This window comes from Phacochoerus africanus, chromosome 10 (genome assembly GCF_016906955.1).
Source record: "Phacochoerus africanus isolate WHEZ1 chromosome 10, ROS_Pafr_v1, whole genome shotgun sequence".
In the NCBI taxonomy this organism is placed as follows: domain Eukaryota; kingdom Metazoa; phylum Chordata; class Mammalia; order Artiodactyla; family Suidae; genus Phacochoerus; species Phacochoerus africanus.
This window is the reverse complement of record NC_062553.1, coordinates 58,788,832-58,810,234: the sequence shown is the minus strand read 5'-3', so window position 1 is coordinate 58,810,234 and position 21,403 is coordinate 58,788,832.

The window sequence follows — 21,403 nt, the reverse complement described above, 5'->3', positions numbered from 1 at the left end:
TCCGTAACCCAATGAGCCAGGCCAGGGATTGAACCTTCATCCTCATGGAGACTATGTTGGGTCTTTCACCTCATTGAGCCACAATGGGAACTCTGGAGTGCTGAAGTTAAAAGTGATTTATTTATTTTATAAAGTAAATGCTTTATCTTTGGATACACAAACCAGACTACCATGCCTGAGAATCTGAAAACAATGTGTACCTTAGGTAATTAACAACCCCCTTTTGATCCACAAGGAATTGAATGTAATTTGTCATAACAGGCATAGGCGAGAGTGGTGATCACAGGGTGAAAACAGCTAGAGAGACAGGAAGAGTCCAGGCAAAGCAGTGATGAAAGACCCAAGCGGCCTTGACCTCAGGCATTTCCCAGAAGGCCATGGCCGAGGCAGAGTTAGATGAGAAGTCAAGATGCAGCACTTATATCAGTGACAAAACAAATGACAAGGCCACAGGGAACAAGCTTTACAAGAATTTATGGACTCAGTCCCCACGTGATAGTAGAGATCCAGGCAAGGAGAGTGTCGGAAAGGAAGCCAGCTGTCAGGGCCGCAGAGCAGAGTCAGCAGGACAGTGGGGAGTCAGAAGAGGGAGAGTTACCTCAGCCAGAAGACTGCCTGTGGGAACAGAAGCCTGTCCTGGGAAACCGTCCGAATATGGCCAGGACTTGGAGTCAGTGAGTTCCTGGAGGACAGCCGCAGCCTGGTTCACGAGGCAGTGTGTTGTCAAGAGTAGTTCTGACAGGAGGTGAACACGCGTGGGCCGATGGACCATCGCGTGAGGCTGCAGAGAGCTGCCCTGGGGCCATACGACTGGTCTGAATCCCATGTTTCCCAGTAACATTCCCTTGGGGTCTCTTTAGAGGGGTCAGGATGTGGGGCTGTTTATTTAGATGAAAGAAGACATATTTGAAAAGGTTCTTACAAGCATTTCTCTGTGACTTTAAAACAGTCTGCTTTTTCTCACCCCCACATGGAATGAAACTAGACTTTAAATCTAATTATTGAGATTGAATGCTTCACCTGGATTATTTCTGCTGAAAGGGGTGTAAATTCTTCACTCCCTTACTAGGTTCTGGAAAGCCTGCCTAAGGAGATATACCTGTGGAAATGAGGAGGTTCTAACCTCATCAGTTTAAGTGGAGACCATTTAAATAATTACCTTGTGCCAAGTAATATACTCAGCTGTTCTATGAATCAATGCCACTTTTTTATGTCTTTTCATTTGTATTAATAACTTCAATATCTCCTTATTAAAGGTGACCTCCAAATATATCAAAGATTAATAATGTCATTCCAGTGTACATTGATTATGATTGAGTTATTAATGTTCTTTTATCCACAAAGAATGCATACTACCCAATTCAGCATTTTTCTCTGTATTCTCATTATTCCTCTTTGGAATAAACACTCCTGGGATATATATGATGGGGGAAAAACAAGAAAATATCCTCGAAAAAAATCATAAACCTTAGACTATATATGTAAACTTAAGTTTACTCTTTACAGCCTAAATATTTCCACTTTTAATCACCGTAAACTTAGCCCTTTGTGACCAGTTCTGGGTTTTCATTTTAAGACGAGTTATCCTACAATGAAAAAAATTCATTTCAAGAAAGCTATGGGGTAGAGTGCATCGATAAATATTAAGCACTTACTGTATAATGGCACTCTCTTGGGCAATTTACAATCTCTAAAGAGCCTCGCAATAGCGCTATGAGATATGGACCATTAAACTCATTTTTTCAAGAGAAGGAAACAGACACTGAGAGGATAAATTATCTGTGTAGGGCTACTCAGTGGGACAGTGGCTGGGTTTCACATCCAGGTCTCTCTAAATACAAAGTTCATGCTCTTATAGCCTATGTAGTGAGCAATGACTGTGTGGCCTCTGGATACCCAGGGAAGTGGGAAATGGAGCCGATCAAATATGAGCACTTGAGCAACAAGAGCCAGCAGCAGGAGCAGAGTAGCAGTCATCTGGAATAGATTGTGGACTAGTGTTTTCTGTCCTCCTCCAATATAAGTCTGTGTTTAAGGGCAAGATGTTAAGTTCATTTTGGCACAGGATTGAGCTAGCCTAATAATTAAAACAAAACAAAAAGTAAAGCTAGGCCATTCACTGAAATTCTCAGAAAACCATTGTGGTACACTAGCTGCAAAAATTACTACAAATCTCTACTCACTCCTATCTCCACATCCATGCAATGCTATTCTTTCAGTAGGTTCATCAGAGATTAGCATGTGTTTATAAACCTCTTCAGTACTGGATGGCCTTATGATTTGCTTTGTTTAATAAAACATGAAGAAAGTAATGGCGTGCCAGTTCCGAGATTAGACCTCAGAAAGCTTGTGCTCTTCTACTTGTTCTCGTGGATGCCACTACTGCTGTGTGAATAAGCCCAGGCCACCCTTCTCCATCAAAGAGCCAGATAGCCAATTACTACTTGAATTTGACTATCCAAGAGTCGCAGCCTCCACTGACCCTCAGCTGAGAGCAGATCCAGACGTAAGCACAGCTGCAGACAGCCAAGCCTGAATCCTATTATCAGATAGGCCCAACTGATCTATTACAATAATGAATATTTTTTTAAAGTTTTGTGGTAGTTTGTTATGCAGCAATAATTAACTAATATAACTGGTAGACCATCTGGCTTAAAAAAAGCAACACATACTCAGGGACTTCACTTCAGGCAAATAAATAAATGTCAGTAGTTACTTATGTGGCCAAGATGGCCCAGGAATTGTCTTTCTTAATGAAGAACATACAAATGTTTGACATAGGCACTATGTAATATTTTTGATTGCTGTAATTTCTAACATGACTCAGAAATAAGACTAATTATCGGGTATTTTAATCTTTCTCAGAAGTGAAGAATTGAGTAGGAAATGGGGTTTAGCAGCTATCCCACCTGTAAATACTACATGAAAACAAGTATCCAGAAGAATTTATGTACAGATGCAAAGAAACAAGGATTATATGTAAATTTTTAAATTTCACTGTGTAACTCAATAAGATTCTCTCACATCATATTGAAAGATTAAATCTCAGATGTTGTGTGCTTTTAACAACAACAATAAAAAGGCACATTCGCAGCCTGCCATTTGTCTCCTGCCTTTGTAGACATGCCACTCTGAGTGAGTCGAACCTGTCAGAAGTGATAACGAATTTTGAAATAAGCCTGACAAGAGAAAGAAGATTCGATTTCTGCCTAATGGAAACATTTGAGGAAGCAGAAAACCAGTGTTCCTATTGTTTTTCATGTAGATGTTAGAATTTAATGAACTGTTATATGGACTTGCATCAGTTAGAAAAATTTTGATTTTCTAAGTGTCTGATACATAAAATAGTCTCCAAAATATGCACTATTGAGTACAGTTTCATATTTACTTAAATATTTTAACCCTGACTTTTTTCCCAAACAACTAAGATATTTGTATTATTAAAAAATTTATAAACAGGATTATTGAAATACGTATCTGGAAGTGACACAAACACAATTTAAAAGAAGGAAGAAGTGAAATTACTTGAGGTAGGATAACATGGTTGCTACAACTGAGTGCAAGTCTTGAGTTTTCAGCTTTCTGGGAGCTTAGACATAATAAGAATTATTAGGGAGCTGTTAAGATCCTACTGTATATTAGGCAGTCCTTTAATCACTTTATCTGTTCTACTTCATTTAATCTACAACACAATAATCATGTGATGGAAATACATAGTGTTGTATACTTTATTTTGTACTAGAAGAAATATAGGATTTATAGCCAGATGCTCCAGTTCATATCTTGGCTTTGCCCTTTACAAGCCATATAACATTCTCAGGCTTCTATTTCCTAATCATTAAAGTGGGTATAATAAATAACCCATTCACTTTTTATTTATTCATTTATGCAATTAACATACATGAAATACCATCTTGTAAGAAATAGTCAGCTTGTGTGTGTGTGTGTGTGTGTGTGTATGTGTGTCTCATAAGGCAGATTTGACATAAGTAAATGTGCCACACATTTTGGAGTCATCTTTTAAATCGAGAGAGAAATGACAAACAGAACTATATGTCCTATAGGACCTAACATCCTGGTGTTAAGATAGGTAATTAGACAAATACTTAAGGGGCAAAAGAAAGTGATATGGTTAGCGTATTCGTGTGATATTGCTGTATATCAGTATAACAGATAACCAGGAACATAGTGGTTTAGCCAATTATATTTATTGCCTTGGACTTCCTATGGTCTTGACTCCAGGAGTGGCTTGCATGAGTCCTCTGCTCAGGATTCCATAAGGCTGCACCCAAGGTTTTGGACAGCTGTCTGGACATTCTACTGGGAAAGAATCCACTTCTAATCCACTTAGGTTGTTAACAGAATTCATTTTCTTTCAGCTGCATGACTGAGGAGCATGGGTTTTTTCTATTTCTTACCATACAAAAGTTTTTTTAACCTAGTTGTTTACTTCATCACCCCAAGAAAACCCTTTAGTGCAACTTTGTCTTAAATGACATTATGTAATCAAAAAAGTGACACCGTATCATCTTTGCCCTATCTAATTAGTCAAAGCAAGTCCCAGGTCCTTCCAACACTCTAGAGAGGCGGTTACTCAAAAGTATAATCACTAGGACGTGGGAGTGGGATTAATTGAGGGCACATTGAAGTCTCTTTCTCACACCAGGATCTATTTCTCACAAGTGCACAGGGAGAATAAAAAATTTTATTCTAAAGTGTGTCAGAGAGAGGCTTATGACTAAAATGACAATATGACATTTGAAGCTTTAAAATATTTATGAAATTTCAGCTTGCAAAGTAGGGTGCCAGGAAGAGGAGGAGAAGACATTCCAGGTAAATCTTGAGAAAACTTATTAAGAGTAGGGGTGATGTGTCATAGATCCTATTATCCACCACATACCCTTTAATAGTGCCCTGATGGCTAACATGATCAAAAATTACTTAGTGATATACTGAAATATTTTAAGCTATTGATTTCATTTTATTGATAAATATATAATCTTCTTGACATTTGACATAAAGTAAAATTTAAAACTAACCACGATTAAATATAAAATGAAAAGGAGTTCCCATTGTGGCTCAGTGGACTAAGGATCTGACATTGAGGATGCAGGTTTGATCTTTGGCCTAGCTCAGTGGGTTAAGATTCCAGTGTTGGTGCAAGCTGTGGTGTGGGTCCAGTGTTGCCATGGCTGTGGCATAGGCTGAGGCTGCAGCTATGATTCGAAACCTGGCCCAGGAACTTTCATATGTCACAGGTGCAGCTGTAAAAAGAAAAAAATAATTAAAAAATTACGGAGTTCCCATCATGGCTCAGCAGTTACCGAACCCCACTAGTATCGATGAGGATGGGGTTCAATCCCTGCTTGGTAGTTTAAGGATTTGGTGTTGCCATGAGCTGTGGTGTAGGTTGCAGATGTGGTTCAGATCCAGCATTGCTGTGGCTGTGGTGTAGGCCGGCAGCTACAGCTCCATACGGACCTCTAGCCTGGGAACCTCCATATGCTATGGGTACGGCCCTAAAAAGACAAAAGACTAAATAAATAAATAAATAAATAATTATAAGTAGTTCACCAATATCTTGGTTTTAAAGAAAATTCTTAAATTGACCATGGATTGATATATAGCACTATTGTTCATATTTTTTACTTTACTTTTGCTTTCTAACCGGTATTATTCTGTGTCCATGTTTTATGCCTTCTTTATTTATAAAGCTTGTGTGTGGTACCTATTTCTGAATCATATGAGTATCTTTTTCAACCGTTTAACTCAAAGCTTTGTTTTAACTAATATACTCTTTAGTAATACCATTCTTGCTAGACAAACTAAATGAAGTGACAAGAAATTACTTCAGCTTTAGCTCTATGATGGTGTGTTTGCTAATCACTAAATTACTTTAGCCATGTTACAGAAAGAGACAGTTTGGACTTTTCTTGTCTTTGACAGATGGTTGAACTTATTTCATCTAGCAGTCAAATCAGTTTACTTGGGTATAATTTTAAAATTAAAGCATAAAATAGAAATAATTTTATCTGTTAAAATATTTTTATCTTTTCTGTGGTCCCAGTAATACTGTGCATGCTTTGAAGATGCATGATGAACTTAGATCTATTATGATGATAAAACTTTTGATTGATATTGAATTGCCAATTATGGTCTGATAAATACATCAATATATATAAGCTTTATTATTACTACCTTTTTTCTTAATGATATAGACTTAGTGTTTGCCACTAAACACTTTCATGTACTTGCTCCTTATCAAAGATATTGAAATATAATATTCCAGTTTAATTATTGAAATATAATCATTGTGATTTAATTTAATTAAGACAAATATAGAGACAGCCTAAGTAGAAGTGCAAGTTCTAGGTATAGGTCTGTGAGCACAAACCCTTACTCCACCATTAAAAGTTATGTGGCCTTAACTCAACTAATTACACCTCCTCTTCTTCAATTTGTCTATTACAAATTTAGGATAAAAATAATATCCATCTCATATTGTTAGTTTGAATATAAATGAGCTACTTCCCATAAAGGATTTAAATACGTGCATAAAGTTTTATGGGTGCACCATAAATGTTAGTATTATTATTATCTTATAAAAATTTGAAGGTACAGAAAGCCAATATGTTATTTATTTATTTGTTTCTTTATTTACTTATTTATTAGCGCCAAACCCACAGATTATGTAAGTTCCCAGGCTAAGTGTCAAATTGGAGCTGCAGCTGCCAGGCTTGCACCACAGCCATAGTAATGTGAGACCTGAGCCGCATTTGTGACCTTCGCCTCAGCTCATGGCAATGCCAGATCCTTAACTGACTAATGAGGGCCAGAGATGGGACCAGCAACCTCATAGATACTAGTTGGGTTCATTACCACTGAGCCATAGCAGGAACTCCACCCAATATATTTTTTTCTAAAGATACAGATCTTTAATCTTTAGAAAGTTAAAAATGATAACTGATTTAAACATTGCTAAAATATGTGTAAAATGAATTAAAGGCAAATTTGGAGCATGCAACTATGGATGTGATCTAAAAACAGAGTAAGAAAAAACACATTTATCTGTAAGAGTTTTTTGGATTTAGTAATGTATCATTTGAGTAATAATAATGCCTTATGGTCTCATCTTTCAACATATTTTTGAGAGATGCTTTTAAAAACTATACAGCTAACCAAAATAAATATTTTTATCATCAAAATAATATATATTACAAGCATTTTCGTTTTCAAGATTCATAGAACCAGTAAAAAAAAATTAATTTTGAAAACTGATCCTAAATGTTTCTTTTGAATATAGTATATACGTTATATGAAAAAATATACATGATCAAGAAAATTATATGTTCTTTGAAAAGCAAGTTAAATATCTTGGATTATCTTAGAAATGTTTGTCTCCTTATTTATTTATCCATTTGTCTTCCATACTATGCTCTAGCCTTTATAGCAATTAGATACCATGGCTTGTTTCTATTTTGCACATTGGGAGAAACCAAAATGGATTTTGCACTTTCAGCTGATATTGATTAGCAAAGAAACCTTGTGTATTTCTACAAAGTCTTTTAATTTACCAAACTTATTTATTAAATGTGACCCTGAGTATTTTCAAACATACATAAGTCTCTAATATTGCTCTTTTAATTTATGCAGAACATTCACAACAAGCAGAAGTAAGATTTATATTAAACATTAGTTTTACCTATATGTGCATATGTACGTATACATATATATATGGAGAGAGAGAGTAAGCTTGACTGTACTGAATGTTTTTAGTTGAATGAAAGTAGGATACTAATAAATAATCAATAATGATAAGTGCTTATAGAAATAAAATTTCTATACATTTATCATAGAACACATAATCAGTATTAGATGATTAAAAAATATGACTAGATATTTTCCTTTTTAATGTAAGAATTCATTAAATCTCTTAGAGAAGTTTTACTTGACTTCTGAGATTAGGAGAAATACCTATTTTATGTTCTCAAGAGTCCCATGTTTCTTTCCTTGTAATTTTTTTGGTCACAAATGTATTCCTCTTCGTTCAGTATTTTGATTGAAATCCTCTTCTCCCCCTAGTTCTTATTAGAGAACATGTTTATTCTCATAAACATTGAATCTCAGCAGTCAGCATTTGTCTGGCACATAGTAGCTGCTCAATAATTGACTGACTAAGTGAGTTAGGCTGTGAACTTTCTTATGGATGAATTTTGGCAGGAGGCATGGCATTATTAGCAGTAAAGCTTACATGGTTAATTCAGAAGTAAGTCATAGACACATACAGTAAACATGGTTTGCAAACCCAATTGGAGGAATGTCATACCAGTGAAATTGCTCCTAATTTCACCAAGAATATAACTCATATTTCTGAACTAAAATTTTTTGTCTTTTTGTCATTGTGGGCCACACCCACTGCATCTGGAGGTTCCCAGGCTAGGGGTTGAATCGGAGCTGTAGCCGTCGGCCTACTCCAGAGCCACAGCAATGCAGGATCCCAGCCGTGTCTGTGACCTACACCACAGCTCACAGCAACGTCAAATCCTTAACCCACTGAGTGAGACCAGGGATGAACCTGCAACCTCATGGTTCCTAGTCGGATTCACTGAGCCATGATGGGAACTCCTGAACTAAAATATTTTTGAAAGATATTTTTGTCAATAAAAATTTGATTTTTAAAAATTCATGTATTTTAATATTCACAATACGTTTGTTATAAATCTCCTTCGCAACAGTTCTTTTGTATAAGCCATTCTCCCTACAACCAAATCTGTGACATGCACGTTTTATTGCATTGAATACCATGTGGAGAACTTCAGTTTTTATGTGGAAGAGACTTAAAGGGTAGGATCAGAGCAGAGGCTTAAATTACCATCTGATTGCCCTTAGGCTCTTGCCTCAAGCCAGTGCTTCCTGACCTGACCGAGGCATGAACTTCATAGCTCTACAAGAAATGGACAAAGGAGATCAACTAGGGTAAAGCAGATCTCCCACGACTACCGCATGCTTGCCAAGAAACATCCAAGGCCCTGGCTTTGCCAATTTTTAATAGCGTGTTCGGAACATTCTCTTTTACAACAAATCAAACCAATGCTTCTTTTAAATTCAACTGCCCTCTAGAGGCTTATCTTCAAATGATAAGAAACCTGCACCCATTTTACACTTGAAGGAAGTGAAATACTAAATGGAAGTTTTGTTCTATTTCTGTTGTTTTATCATACCGTTGTTCCAGTATGTTTCTGTCCATAAGCATGAGGTAAATTCAGTTGAATTCGCCAACTCATAACTCGCTGTATTCTCTGATTTAGTAACCTAACAGTTCCTATCTTTCCTCTTAAATTTTCAGGGAGGCAAAACAATGTGTATCTGAGAGTGAAATATATGGATACACATAATTATAAATATGTTGTCTTCACTCACTCACAGCTGTACAATTGTCTATTGAGTTTTTGGGTGCTGGGGCAGCTGGTGGTGCTGGATATGGGGCTGTAGGTTTCATATGAACACACACACAGATATGCACATATACACCACATTATTACCAAATACTGACACCCAATTAGGTGAAAAGATTTAAGTAAAATAAATATTTACTGAAGTATTTATTGCTGTAGTACCCAAATGATATATATCTTAAGGGGAATGAGAAATTCTTAAGCAATATATACTACTGTTCTAAGTTCTTTGTGTGTACTTTCAGTGTTAACTCTAACATAAGCTTTATATGATAGGTAATATTATTACCCCCACTTTACAAATAAGAAAGCTGAAGTGAAGGGAAGATAAATGTACAGTTCAAGGCCACTCAACCAACTGGGGATCCAGGATTTGATGAGACAGATGGAGTCTGGAATCTGTGTACCTAGTCACAGTTAGAGGCTTTAAGCATGCTGATGGGATATGGTGAGCATCTGACTGCTTGTATCCTAAGTCCTAGACAACCTCACAGCCATATGACATCCAGGACAGTGCTATGTAAAACTATTTCATCTGTAGAAGCAGTTCACTTATTTCTAGAGGCAGAAGGTAAAGAAAAGAATAGATGTAGAAGAGTCAGTTCTACAAGATGACTGACAGGTCGTCTATAAATAAAAATAACATTAGATACTGAGGTCAAGATTTTGAATGAATAAACATTTCGCAGGCTTTTAAAATCTTATTTTTAAAGAGGTAGCTTTTAGAGTAATGGCTACAATTGAAATCCGTGGACTGCCTGAATTCAAATTAGCTGGTTAGGAGTTCCTGCTATGGCTCATCTTTATAAGAACTCAATATACTACCCATGACGATGTGGGTTCAATTGCTAGCCTTCATCAGTGGGTTAAGGATCCTGCATTGCCATGAGCTGCAGAGCAGGTCACAAATGCAGCTCAGATCCCACGTTGCTGTGGCATAGGCCACCAGCTACAGCTCCAATTTGACCCCTCGACCGGAAACTTCCCTTCCATATGCTGAAGGTGTGGCCCTAAAACGAAAAAAAAAAAAATTAGCTGGTTTACTGTGTGGCTCTTTTCTAGCTGTGTGGCTTTGAGCAAGTTGATTAACCTATCTGATATTAATGATACATACTATTGTCAGAATTAAATAACATACTGTTTGTAATGTCTTTAGAGCATTTACCAGCACCGGTAAAATAATAATAAATTGTTCTCAAATATAACACTGACTATAAAGAAAATAAAAAGAAAACTGATTGAATGGATAGACATATTTCAAATACAGCCACTTGTATTCACACCAAGTAGAGACTGTTTATCTCTTATTTTAAAATCCCTATGTCTTAAGTAGTTTATGAATTATTTTTACCAACTATTTAAAAGAACCAACCATTCCTATATTATACAGGTTATACTGGAAATCAGATAAAAAGAGGAAAAGTCTTAATAGTCTCACAAAGCTAACATATTCTTGATATAAATAATGTCACCATAGAAAAATGTTATAGCTCTAACTTATGTAGAAACATAAATTTTTAATATCTGAAGGAAGTATTAACTGAATCAGTAGTTTATTTAAAATGATTTCTAATCAAGTGCTGCCCATCTTATAAAGATAAAAAGAATTATAAATTGGAGTGTCTGCTGTGGCACAGTGGGTTAAGAATCTGACTGCAGTGACTTAGGTCACTGTGGAGTTATGGGTTCAATCCCTGGCCTGGCACAGTAGGTTAAAGGATCTGGTGTTGCTGCAGCTGTGATGCAGGTCACAGCTGCAGCTTGATTGGATTAAGTCCCTGGCCTGGGAACTTCTATATGTCATGAGTGTGGCCATAAGAAAAAAGAGTTATAAGTTAAAATATCTAGCAATGCAATTTGTATTAATTTAAAAAGTCTTACAATTAAAAAGATTTTTAAAATTACATAATTCAACCTTGTTAATGGCTAAAAATAAAAATTATGCTTAGACAAAATAGGTAGAATAAAAATGCTTTTATATCTGATGGAGAATCATTAGATGTATTATCTTTAAGAACACATACACCGTAATGATGATCACTATTTTGTCTCCATTTTAGTGCAGTGTTGGAGGCTGTGACCAATGTTATATGAAAAGAAATTCATCATATATGTAAATATTATAAGAAAAAAGGGGGGTGATGTCATTTTATATGGATTATATAATTGTTCCTTTAACAATATACAATAGAACAAGGAAACCAAAACTCTTATAACCAAGATCAGTAAGTCCTGATAAACTCTTTCACATGCTATGTTTAAATTTAGAGAAAGTAATTATATTTCCCTATGTCAACGCTTCTGAAATAGAAATTGAATTTTTTCTCACTATTAAGGCAAGTTACAAGTATATGATAATCAGCTTTAAAAGCATGGAAAACATCTTTATGAATAAAAAAGTTAAATCATAGTATAGTACATGAAATACTGGCATTAACTTGATCATGATATAATACTTCTTACTGGGACCAATTTCTGTAATGGTAATTATTTTTGCAAATATATCCTTGCAATTCAAAACCACCAATAAGAAAATATCAGCTTTATTTTTTAAAAGAATTCCATACTCACTCATATTTAAATAATATAAGAAAGAACTATTAGATTTTGAAAAAGAATATCAGAAAGAAGTTGCCTTAATATAGTGCTATATTAAAAATTATAGAAATAAAACTAGTCCATTTCTTGATAGGCCTCAGATCAATGCAAAAAATAAAATTTGAGACGCAATCCCATGTCTGTATGAGAACTTAATGTACGATGCTACACAGGGAGAAATGCCAGATTGTTTAGCAGATGGAGCTTGAAAAACTAAATTTCTATGGAGAGAAACAATAAGCCCAGGCCTAGACTTTGTACCATATATAAGGGAGTATTTAGAAAAATGAATAAAAATAATAAATAAAAATATTTGTATCCTAGAGGCATAGAAAATCTTATTACCAAAAGAACAGAACTTAGATTGAAATTGATAAACTGAGTTTTATCCAAATAAAGATTTCTGGTAAAAGAAGAGCATCAATGCTTAGGAAAATATTTATTTTCATTGTTTTTCAATTTATTTTCAATTTTTCTGTAGATCACTAAGTATCCATTACTGGGGAATGGTTAAATGGAATGTACTGAATTCATGAGATTGAGGCAATATCACTATAATCTGCAACAGATACACAGCAATGGAGAACTCAAATTGTTCAATGGGAAGAACAGGGGAGAAAAATGCCAACCCTTTGTATTCCCTGTATACATGCAGACATGCAAAATGTTACTGCTTGTTTTACAAATGTAGATAGACATTAAAAGCTTATATCAAATATTTAAAGTACTTGGCTTTGGAGGGGTGGTGACAGAAATGGGAAAGGAAACTAGAGAAGGGGTTTGCATGCACCATGAAGACAAGTGAGTTAGAAGAAGGGGGGGTGTCTCTGAATTAGTTACATCATTTTTTAAAAACAGAAATGTACAAATTCTTTGGAGGGATTAATTCTCTAAATAGATACATCACCGAACATTTTCCTAGGACAACACTGTAACAAAATAATAATAATACAAGCATTCATTGAGAACCCTGTATGTTCATTTTACATACATTTAAAAAGTGTAATTCCTAGTATTTATTGCATATAAAGTAATACAATGCACACATAATAAAATGGTACATTCATCTCAGTTTATTCTCTAAGTAGTAAATGCGCTTCCTGTCAAGAAAACACTGTCTTTTCTTATCGTAAACATTAGCAGAGCATAATACTCTCACAAACAGCATCCAGCAGAAAGAATAATGGCACCAAATACTCAGGATATAAAAAATGAAGAATTGTATTGTCACCTGCCCATTTTCATTATCCAATAAGTAAGTGGCAATTTGAAGAGCATAATCATGGAAAACAAAGTCATTCATAGAAATAAACTGATAGAACTCTGGTACTTAAAGACAACTCTTTAAGCAGTCCTGTGCAAAGACCAAAGTTAGTGCTATGTTTGGAAATAAAAAGACATGTAACATGCAAAGAGTAGTAGTCCCAGGAGGAAAAATCCAAACAAAAAATGTACCTTTAGGAGTTCCCGTCATGGCACAGCCAAAACGAATCCGACTAGGAACCATGAGATTTTGAGTTCAATTCCTGGCCTCTCTTAGTGGGTTAAGGATCTGGCATTGCTGTGGCTGTGGTGTAGGCCAGCAGCTACAGCTTGGATTAGACCCCTACCCTGGGAACCTCCATATGCCATGGGTGTGGCCCTGAAAGGACAAAAAGACAAAAAAAAATGTATCTTTAAACATACTAATTAGGGTTTCTTATCTTTCTTAACGGGGAGATACTAAAGACCTGCATGAGAGCACAGTCTGTATCACTTTATCCTTTTAAAAGTCTGTAATTATGCTTGTGTCAACTGTTCATAATTTTACTAGTAGAATTCTAATGACTCAAATACTAATTCATTTGTTAAATAGGCAATATATTACTCTTAAAACCAAACTTTTGACAATCCTCTGAATTTTTAAAAACTCTTAGTATCTTCCTACTTTTATAAGACATTTATTTGATTGATGTGTATAAGGTCATCTCCTTCATGGAAAATGACTATTGTTTTTGTATCTTATTTTCTATATTTGCTTTAAATTCTCTATTACGTATATACTTTTGAATTTACTTCTGCACATTTAGAATTCTTCTCAATGGTTTTCTCTATCAAGAAGTTCAGTGTTGGGAGTTCCCCTTGTGGCTCAGCATGTTGAGAACCAGTATAGTGTCCAGTCAATCCCTGGTCTCACTCAGTGGATTAAGGATTTGGTGTTACTGCAAGCTGTGATGAAGGTCGCAGATGTAGATGTCACTAGGATCTTGTGTTACTGTGGCTGTAGCCTAAGCCATGCAGGGAACTTCCATATGCCATAAGTGTGGCCATAAAAAGAAAAAAAAAAGTTCAGTGTTGCAAGACATGTTTCCTTGAAAACTCCATCTTGTCCTTCTTTACTTTATCCCATCTTCTTGACTTACTTTATCCCATCTTCCTGCTTTGAAAAACAGTCACAGTGCTGGTAAATGACTTAAGCTTAAGAACAAAGACCTAAAGGCATAAGTGACTTAACTGTTATGTGCCTAGAGGTCAGAGTAAGAGCTTAACTCTTTACCACCTAAGTGGCTTTAAACAAACCCTGTATCATCCACCCATAGCCACTCCTCACTTGATCTGAGAATAAAAGCAGTGTGGTTTTTTGAGGCAGGGCGCTCTTGATCCCGGAGACCTTGAGTCCCCCACGCTCTTGGTCCCTGAGACCTTGAGTTCCCTGGCTCCCACCTCGACTTAAGATAAATGTCTCTGTGTCTTGTTTTATGTTAACTATTTTTCCTTAAGGTCCACAGCACCCGTTCTCCAGCTCCATCCTGCTGAGCTGGCCCCGGCAAGTGGCGCCCAACCTGGGGCAGGCTCACAAACAGGCAGGCACGAGGAACGAAGGATCGCAACTACAGCGGAAATTTTATTCACTAAAGTGCTGTGGAGCCCTGAGAAGAAGGGAGGAATTTTGTGTGGCCACGCTAAAGAAATCTTGCAGATAAGTTCCCTCTCTCAGGTATTTACGGGGTAAAATGGGAAACTATAATCCTTACATTTGTTTGTTTGGACAACTCCTTAAAAAGGGGGGTGCAAAAACAAGTGAAAGTAAGCTTTCGAAACTTTTTCAGACTATTGAGAAACATTGTGATTGGCTTTTTACATCAGAAACATTATATTTAAAGATATGGGAAACGATAGGAATGGAACTTAGGATGTTGCATGATGAGGGCATTCAAATTCCTGTGTCCATTTGGAGTACTTGGAACTTAATTAAATCAGTTTTAGAACTTCCAGAGACCACAGAGGACTTAGAGGAAGGAGGGGAGTTTACACCTTTGTTGGAAGAATCTAAATATGCAGTCCCTGAACAAAATTATCATAGAGAATATCTGGCTCCTGAGCCTTCGGCTCCAATTGTTGATTCTGATATTCCTCAATCGCCTCCTATTAGGAGTAAGGTGATGAGGACTCATCAAGCCTCTACTTCCAGGGTTGTAAAGAAAATGGGTGCTATCCGTGAACACCACCTATCATCCATTCAACAGGGAATTTTACAGGCTCAAAGGGAAGGCGATTTGGATGCCATACACTTAGCCTTTCCAGTAACTGTCAGGGAGACAGTGGCTCCAGGCATTGATCCCGCCAACCCTGATGGAGTTTACGAGTTCATTCATGAGCCCTTTCCTTTTAAAATACTTAAAGAATTAAAACAGGCCGTTCAAAACTATGGTGTTAATTCTCCCTTTACAAAAGGAATCGTGCAGGGAGTAGCTGAAGGAAATCGTATGATTCCTGCTGATTGGCATAGCTTAACCCGTGCTGTGCTATCACCTAGTGAATATTTACAATTTAAGTCTTGGTGGCAAGATCATGCCCAAATTACTGCTAATCGTAATCAGGTTCGAAATCTTGCAATTACAATGGAACAATTGTTAGGGATTGGTCCTTGGAGTAATCTTCAAGATCAATTAAGAATGAATGATTTGGCTATTGAACAGATTAGACAATGTTGCTTAACGGCATGGGATAAAATTGAATCTACGGGTCAAATAAATATTTCTTTTCAAAAGATCCTACAAGGCCCTAAGGAACTTTATACTGAATTTCTAGCTCGTTTACAAGAGGCATTAAAACGACAAGTTACTAACTCTGAGGTGTCTGATACTATTTTTCAATTGTTAGCATATGAAAACGCAAACACTGATTGCAAAAAGGCCATAGGATTTTTAAAAGGAAAAGCTAACATAGCCGAATATATTAAAGCCTGTCAGGGAGTGGGGACGGAGTCTTTTAAGGCCTCAATGCTAGCCCAAGCAATGGCTAATTTAAAAGTTAAAGACAAATTTTCAGGAAAATGTTTTAATTGTGGCAAGACAGGACATATTAAAAAACAATGTCACGCTCTTACACGAGCCCGACCTTTCTTTCACGGAGCTTCAGCACCTTCTAGTAACAAGAATAAACAGCCCAGACTATGTCCAAGATGTAATAAAGGAAATCACTGGGCTAACCAGTGCCGGTCCATCTTTCATAAAGATGGAACCCCCTTGTTGGGAAACTACCCTCGGGGCAAGCTTCCAGCCCCGTCAACCAAGGAAGCATTCCCCATTCAGAACAAGAGCCAGACTCCCTGGAACTACGCTCTGCACCAGAGTTCGACATCACAGTAGATCTCCCTAGTGTACAGGATTTAATTCTCCTTCCTAGTGAAACTCCTACTTCTATTACAACCAAATTGGAAAATCCATTACCATCAGATACAATAGGATTGATAATAGGAAGGGCAGAGCTAACAGAACAAGGAATCTGAGTTCATACCAGGATATTGGATAATATCAGGGATGATAAAGTACAAGTGATAGTTTCCACTGCGATGCCTTGGAAAATTAAAAAAGGGGATCAGATTGCTCAAATCTTAATTTTACCTAGAGTCCAGAAGAAAAAAGACAGGAATAATTTTAGACAGAAGAGATTCAATACCACAGGAGGGGCAGGAGTGTTTTTATCAGAAAAGGTCCTAGAGGAACGACCCACTTGTCAAGTTATCATAAATGGGAAGTCTTTTAGAGGATTGATTGATACTGGTGCTGATGTTTCAATCATTAGCCATTTACATTGGCCAGACACCTGGCCTCTTCAGCCAGCTGATATTGAAGTCACTGGGTTAGGAAAAGCAGAGGGTCTCAAAAAAAGTGCCCAATGGCTTAATTGTGAAGGACCAGATGGGCAGCCAGCTAGATTGAAACCTTATGTTGCTCAACTCCCTATCAATCTATGGGGGAGAGATTTATTACAACAGTGGCATGCAGAAATTTACTTACCACCAGTAGATCAATATAGTCATCAAAGCCAAAAAATGTTGCAGAAACAGGGTTACATTCCCGGATTGGGATTAGGAAGACATCATCAAGGGAGAGTGGAACCTATTGAATCTGAGATTAAAAGGGACAAATCTGGTTTGGGATATCGGCCTTTTCATTAGCGGCCACTGCTTGTAAAAATAATTATGTTTCTCCTGAACCTATTCGACTGAAATGGACTACAGAAAAACCAGTTTGGGTTGAGCAGTGGCCTCTTTCTTCAGAAAAATTAAAGGTTTTAAGTGATCTTGTCCAAGAATAATTAGAGAAGGGCCATATAGAAGAATCAAACCATATCATGAGCAAGCTTGTGAAGCATCCCTTGACTCCAGACCCCAGAAGGAGGATGATAAGAGCTCATCTTCCCACTTGGGGTCAAATCAAACATCTAACCTGAGAAGCTGAAACCTAGCTCTCCATCGCAGTGAGTATTCTCACAACTGGCATAGGAATCATTTTATTACTTGTATAGTACAGAGATTAAAAGCCTCATGAGTAAAACCCATTAAAAACTATTGAAGGTTTAACAAGAGAGTCCATCAGCTTTCTTAGCAAGACTCAGAAGGGCATTGAGAAAACATACAAAGGAACCCAGAAACAATGGAGGGCCAAATAATTCTTAAGGATAAATTCATAGCTCAGCCGGTGCCAGATATATGGAGAAAGCTCCAAAAATTGGCTTTTGGCCCTGATCAGGATCTGGAGCACCTCCTCAGAGTATGTTACAATCGGGGCCAGGAAGAATGAAAGGAGAACAAGAAGAGAGACTGAGAAAAGGCTGAGGCTCTAGTTATGGCGCTACAGGGAGTCAACCTGGGAGTTTCCAAGGTGAGAGGACTAGGGCAGAGACCTATGCCCGGAGTCTGTTTCCTCTGAGGAAAAGAGGGACCCTTTAAATGGGAATGCCCCAAGACTCAGATCACTGGAAGAGGGATTGCCCCTGAAGACGAAGGTCTCTGTGGTTGACCCCTCAGGCCCAGGATCAAGACTGATGGAACATTTCCATAATGGCTCCTGTCCTTATCACCACTCAGCCCTGGGTGACTCTAAATGTAGGAATACAGAGCCACTTTTCAGTCCTCCTCTCCAATCCTGGGCCCCTCCCTCATGAATCTGCCACATTTATATTTCTGGCAAGCTGGTTACAAAATTCTTTACACAACCTTTGAGTTGTGACTGGGAATCCATTTTCTTTTCTCAATACCTTTCTGATTGTTTCAGAGTCCAACTCCTCTTTTAGAAATTCCTAAAATATGGAAGGTAACTACATACACGTTGTTACAGTTGTCAACCTAAGGTATAACATCTTATCGTACCTAGGTTTAACAGAAGTCAAATGAGACACTGAAACATTAGCTACTAAACAGAAACTAAAGGTCTTTAGAATGATTAACCAATATGATCAGTGCCACCTGAGATGGTCTCTATAAGAAAAACTTGTTTTTAGAAATTATAAAAGTCAGTCCGTGGTTGCTTTAGAAAAGTAGGATATGTGTGTTTTCAATATAGAAGGAATGAGGAATGGAATTGCATCTTATTAAGGCAAAAGAAAGATAGTCTGTCTTCAGCTGATTGCTCTGCTTGGAAAATAAGAGACAGACTAATGTGGATGCAGAAAGTGATACAAGGTGTGTGGCAAGTGGACATTGAGAAGAGAATTTTGAACATGGTGGGGTCTCTTTAGAATAAATTTGAGTAAGTTAACTTTAAGGTGATGCCATAAATCATACTGTTCAAAAGGACATAAGGTAGCTTTCCATTGCATGCTGACCAAGGTATACAAATGTTTCATAACCAGCCAGAGAAATCAGAAGAATCATGAGTTACCTGTGCTATTATAAAATCCAAATGTTGTATTCCTGATTGTTCACAGAATGTGTCTAATTCCCTGCTAGATCATCATCAGTAGATTCATGAGCTGTCCAATCCAGCTCCAGCTTTTGGAGCTGCCCTGTGGAACCAGCTGACCTCCTCCTCCAGGTGAAAATATTTCTTTGAGGTATCCAAAGCAATGTTGTCAAAGCCCACTTGACCATTCCATGAGTGCAGACCTAACTGCTTTCCCTAACGACGCCCCTTTTCAGCAGGAAGAAGTTAGAGCGGTCGTCGCCCCTTTTCCCACAGTTAGAGTCTCCAACTCAAAGGGGGGGAATTAAGGTAGATTTTTAACTCAGGTAGTCAGTGTAGGGATATGGGCTTTGATACATTCTTTGTGGTTATTTATTAACATTTGTAAACTGAGGGTCGCATAGTAAGCCCAACTGCTGTAAAGGTTGCGGGTATTGCCCCATGGATCCATCACATCAGAGTGAAGCATCCGCTGCTGACATGGACACTGGAGAGGCTGTACAGCACCTCGAGAATCTCTTCATGGTCAAGTTTCAGAGACTCCCTTCACCATCATCAGAGTGCTAAGCCCTGCTCTGGCCACCCATGGAAGTTGGTCAGTCTATGCACAGCAGAAGCCCGAGGAGTTCCACGTGAGACTTAAAACTTGAACTCTGAGACTGAACTTGGACTGTGTTCTGTCTAAGTGAATAATTCAAGAAGAAATGAAAAAAGTTGCAAGACCTATTTTTGTCTTCCCACAAAAACAAAAAGGGGGAGATGTTGCAAGACATGTTTCCTTGAAAACTCCATCTTGTCCTTCTTTACTTTATCCCATCTTCTTGACTTACTTTATCCCATCTTCCTGCTTTGAAAAACAGTCACAGTGCTGGTAAATGACTTAAGCTTAAGAACAAAGACCTAAAGGCATAAGTGACTTAACTGTTATGTGCCTAGAGGTCAGAGTAAGAGCTTAACTCTTTACCACCTAAGTGGCTTTAAACAAACCCTGTATCATCCACCCATAGCCACTCCTCACTTGATCTGAGAATAAAAGCAGTGTGGTTTTTTGAGGCAGGGCGCTCTTGATCCCGGAGACCTTGAGTCCCCCACGCTCTTGGTCCCTGAGACCTTGAGTTCCCTGGCTCCCACCTCGACTTAAGATAAATGTCTCTGTGTCTTGTTTTATGTTAACTATTTTTCCTTAAGGTCCACAGCACCCGTTCTCCAGCTCCATCCTGCTGAGCTGGCCCCGGCAGTTCAGTTTTATTCTGATAAAATATGAAGTATATGTTGAAGAGGAGTACAATTTACCACCTCCAAATATGTTTTTGTCATAAGGATTATTTTAATCTGATTATTTTTTAGAAACAGCAGATTCAGGAGAAGCTCTGAAATTGCAGTAGAAGTTACCCTTTGGTAAAATACATTTACATTTAAAAGGAAAATCTCCAATTTTAAAGGCAGCTCCCTTTCTACAAGCAGAAAAGGTAGAAAACTCTTACTAGTGGAGAAGGCAGAAATTTAAAGCCACATAGTAATCTTATCCTAGGTCACTGTGCTTTGCCTAAAAACCTTTCTTAACTCCCTCCACCCCTACTCCCCGCATACCCATAATCTTCTTTTTTCTTAAGCTGGAGATGCTGTTAGCTTGGGCCATTTTAGGAGTGTTACCAAACCAACCTTGGGTCCCCTTGCCTGCCATGAAACAAAGGGAATCTACTTCACTCTGGGTTGTAGTGAAGGAAGCTTCAGTATTCACAGCAGGATGCCAAGTGAGGAGAATGAGCCACTGGAGTTCAAAAGACCCAAACTCCATATGGTTTTCAGGGAGGATTTTTTTAAAAAGCAACATTAGGGTAATGGTTGCAGGGTGCATGGTCAGCTTGTGGCCCTTTCTCTGATTGGTTAGTGGTGAGGTAACAGGGTGTTTTGTCTGAATCTTGGTCATCAACCACCTGGTTCCAACCAGTCTGGGGTCAACTTCTTGCGGTCAGTGTGTCCTAACCATCCTCCACCTGAGCGGGAGTCCTAGTGTCTGCAAACAACTCTAAGTATGCATCAGATTGTTCTGTGCCTCCTATTGTTTGAGTCCTCATTACTTTTCTTGATGGATTGCTTTTCCTTTGTTTCTGCCTTCCTTCACTTCTCTGTTAACTACTTGGGGCTGATCTTTGGAACTCAGGAAAGGCCTAGGGGACT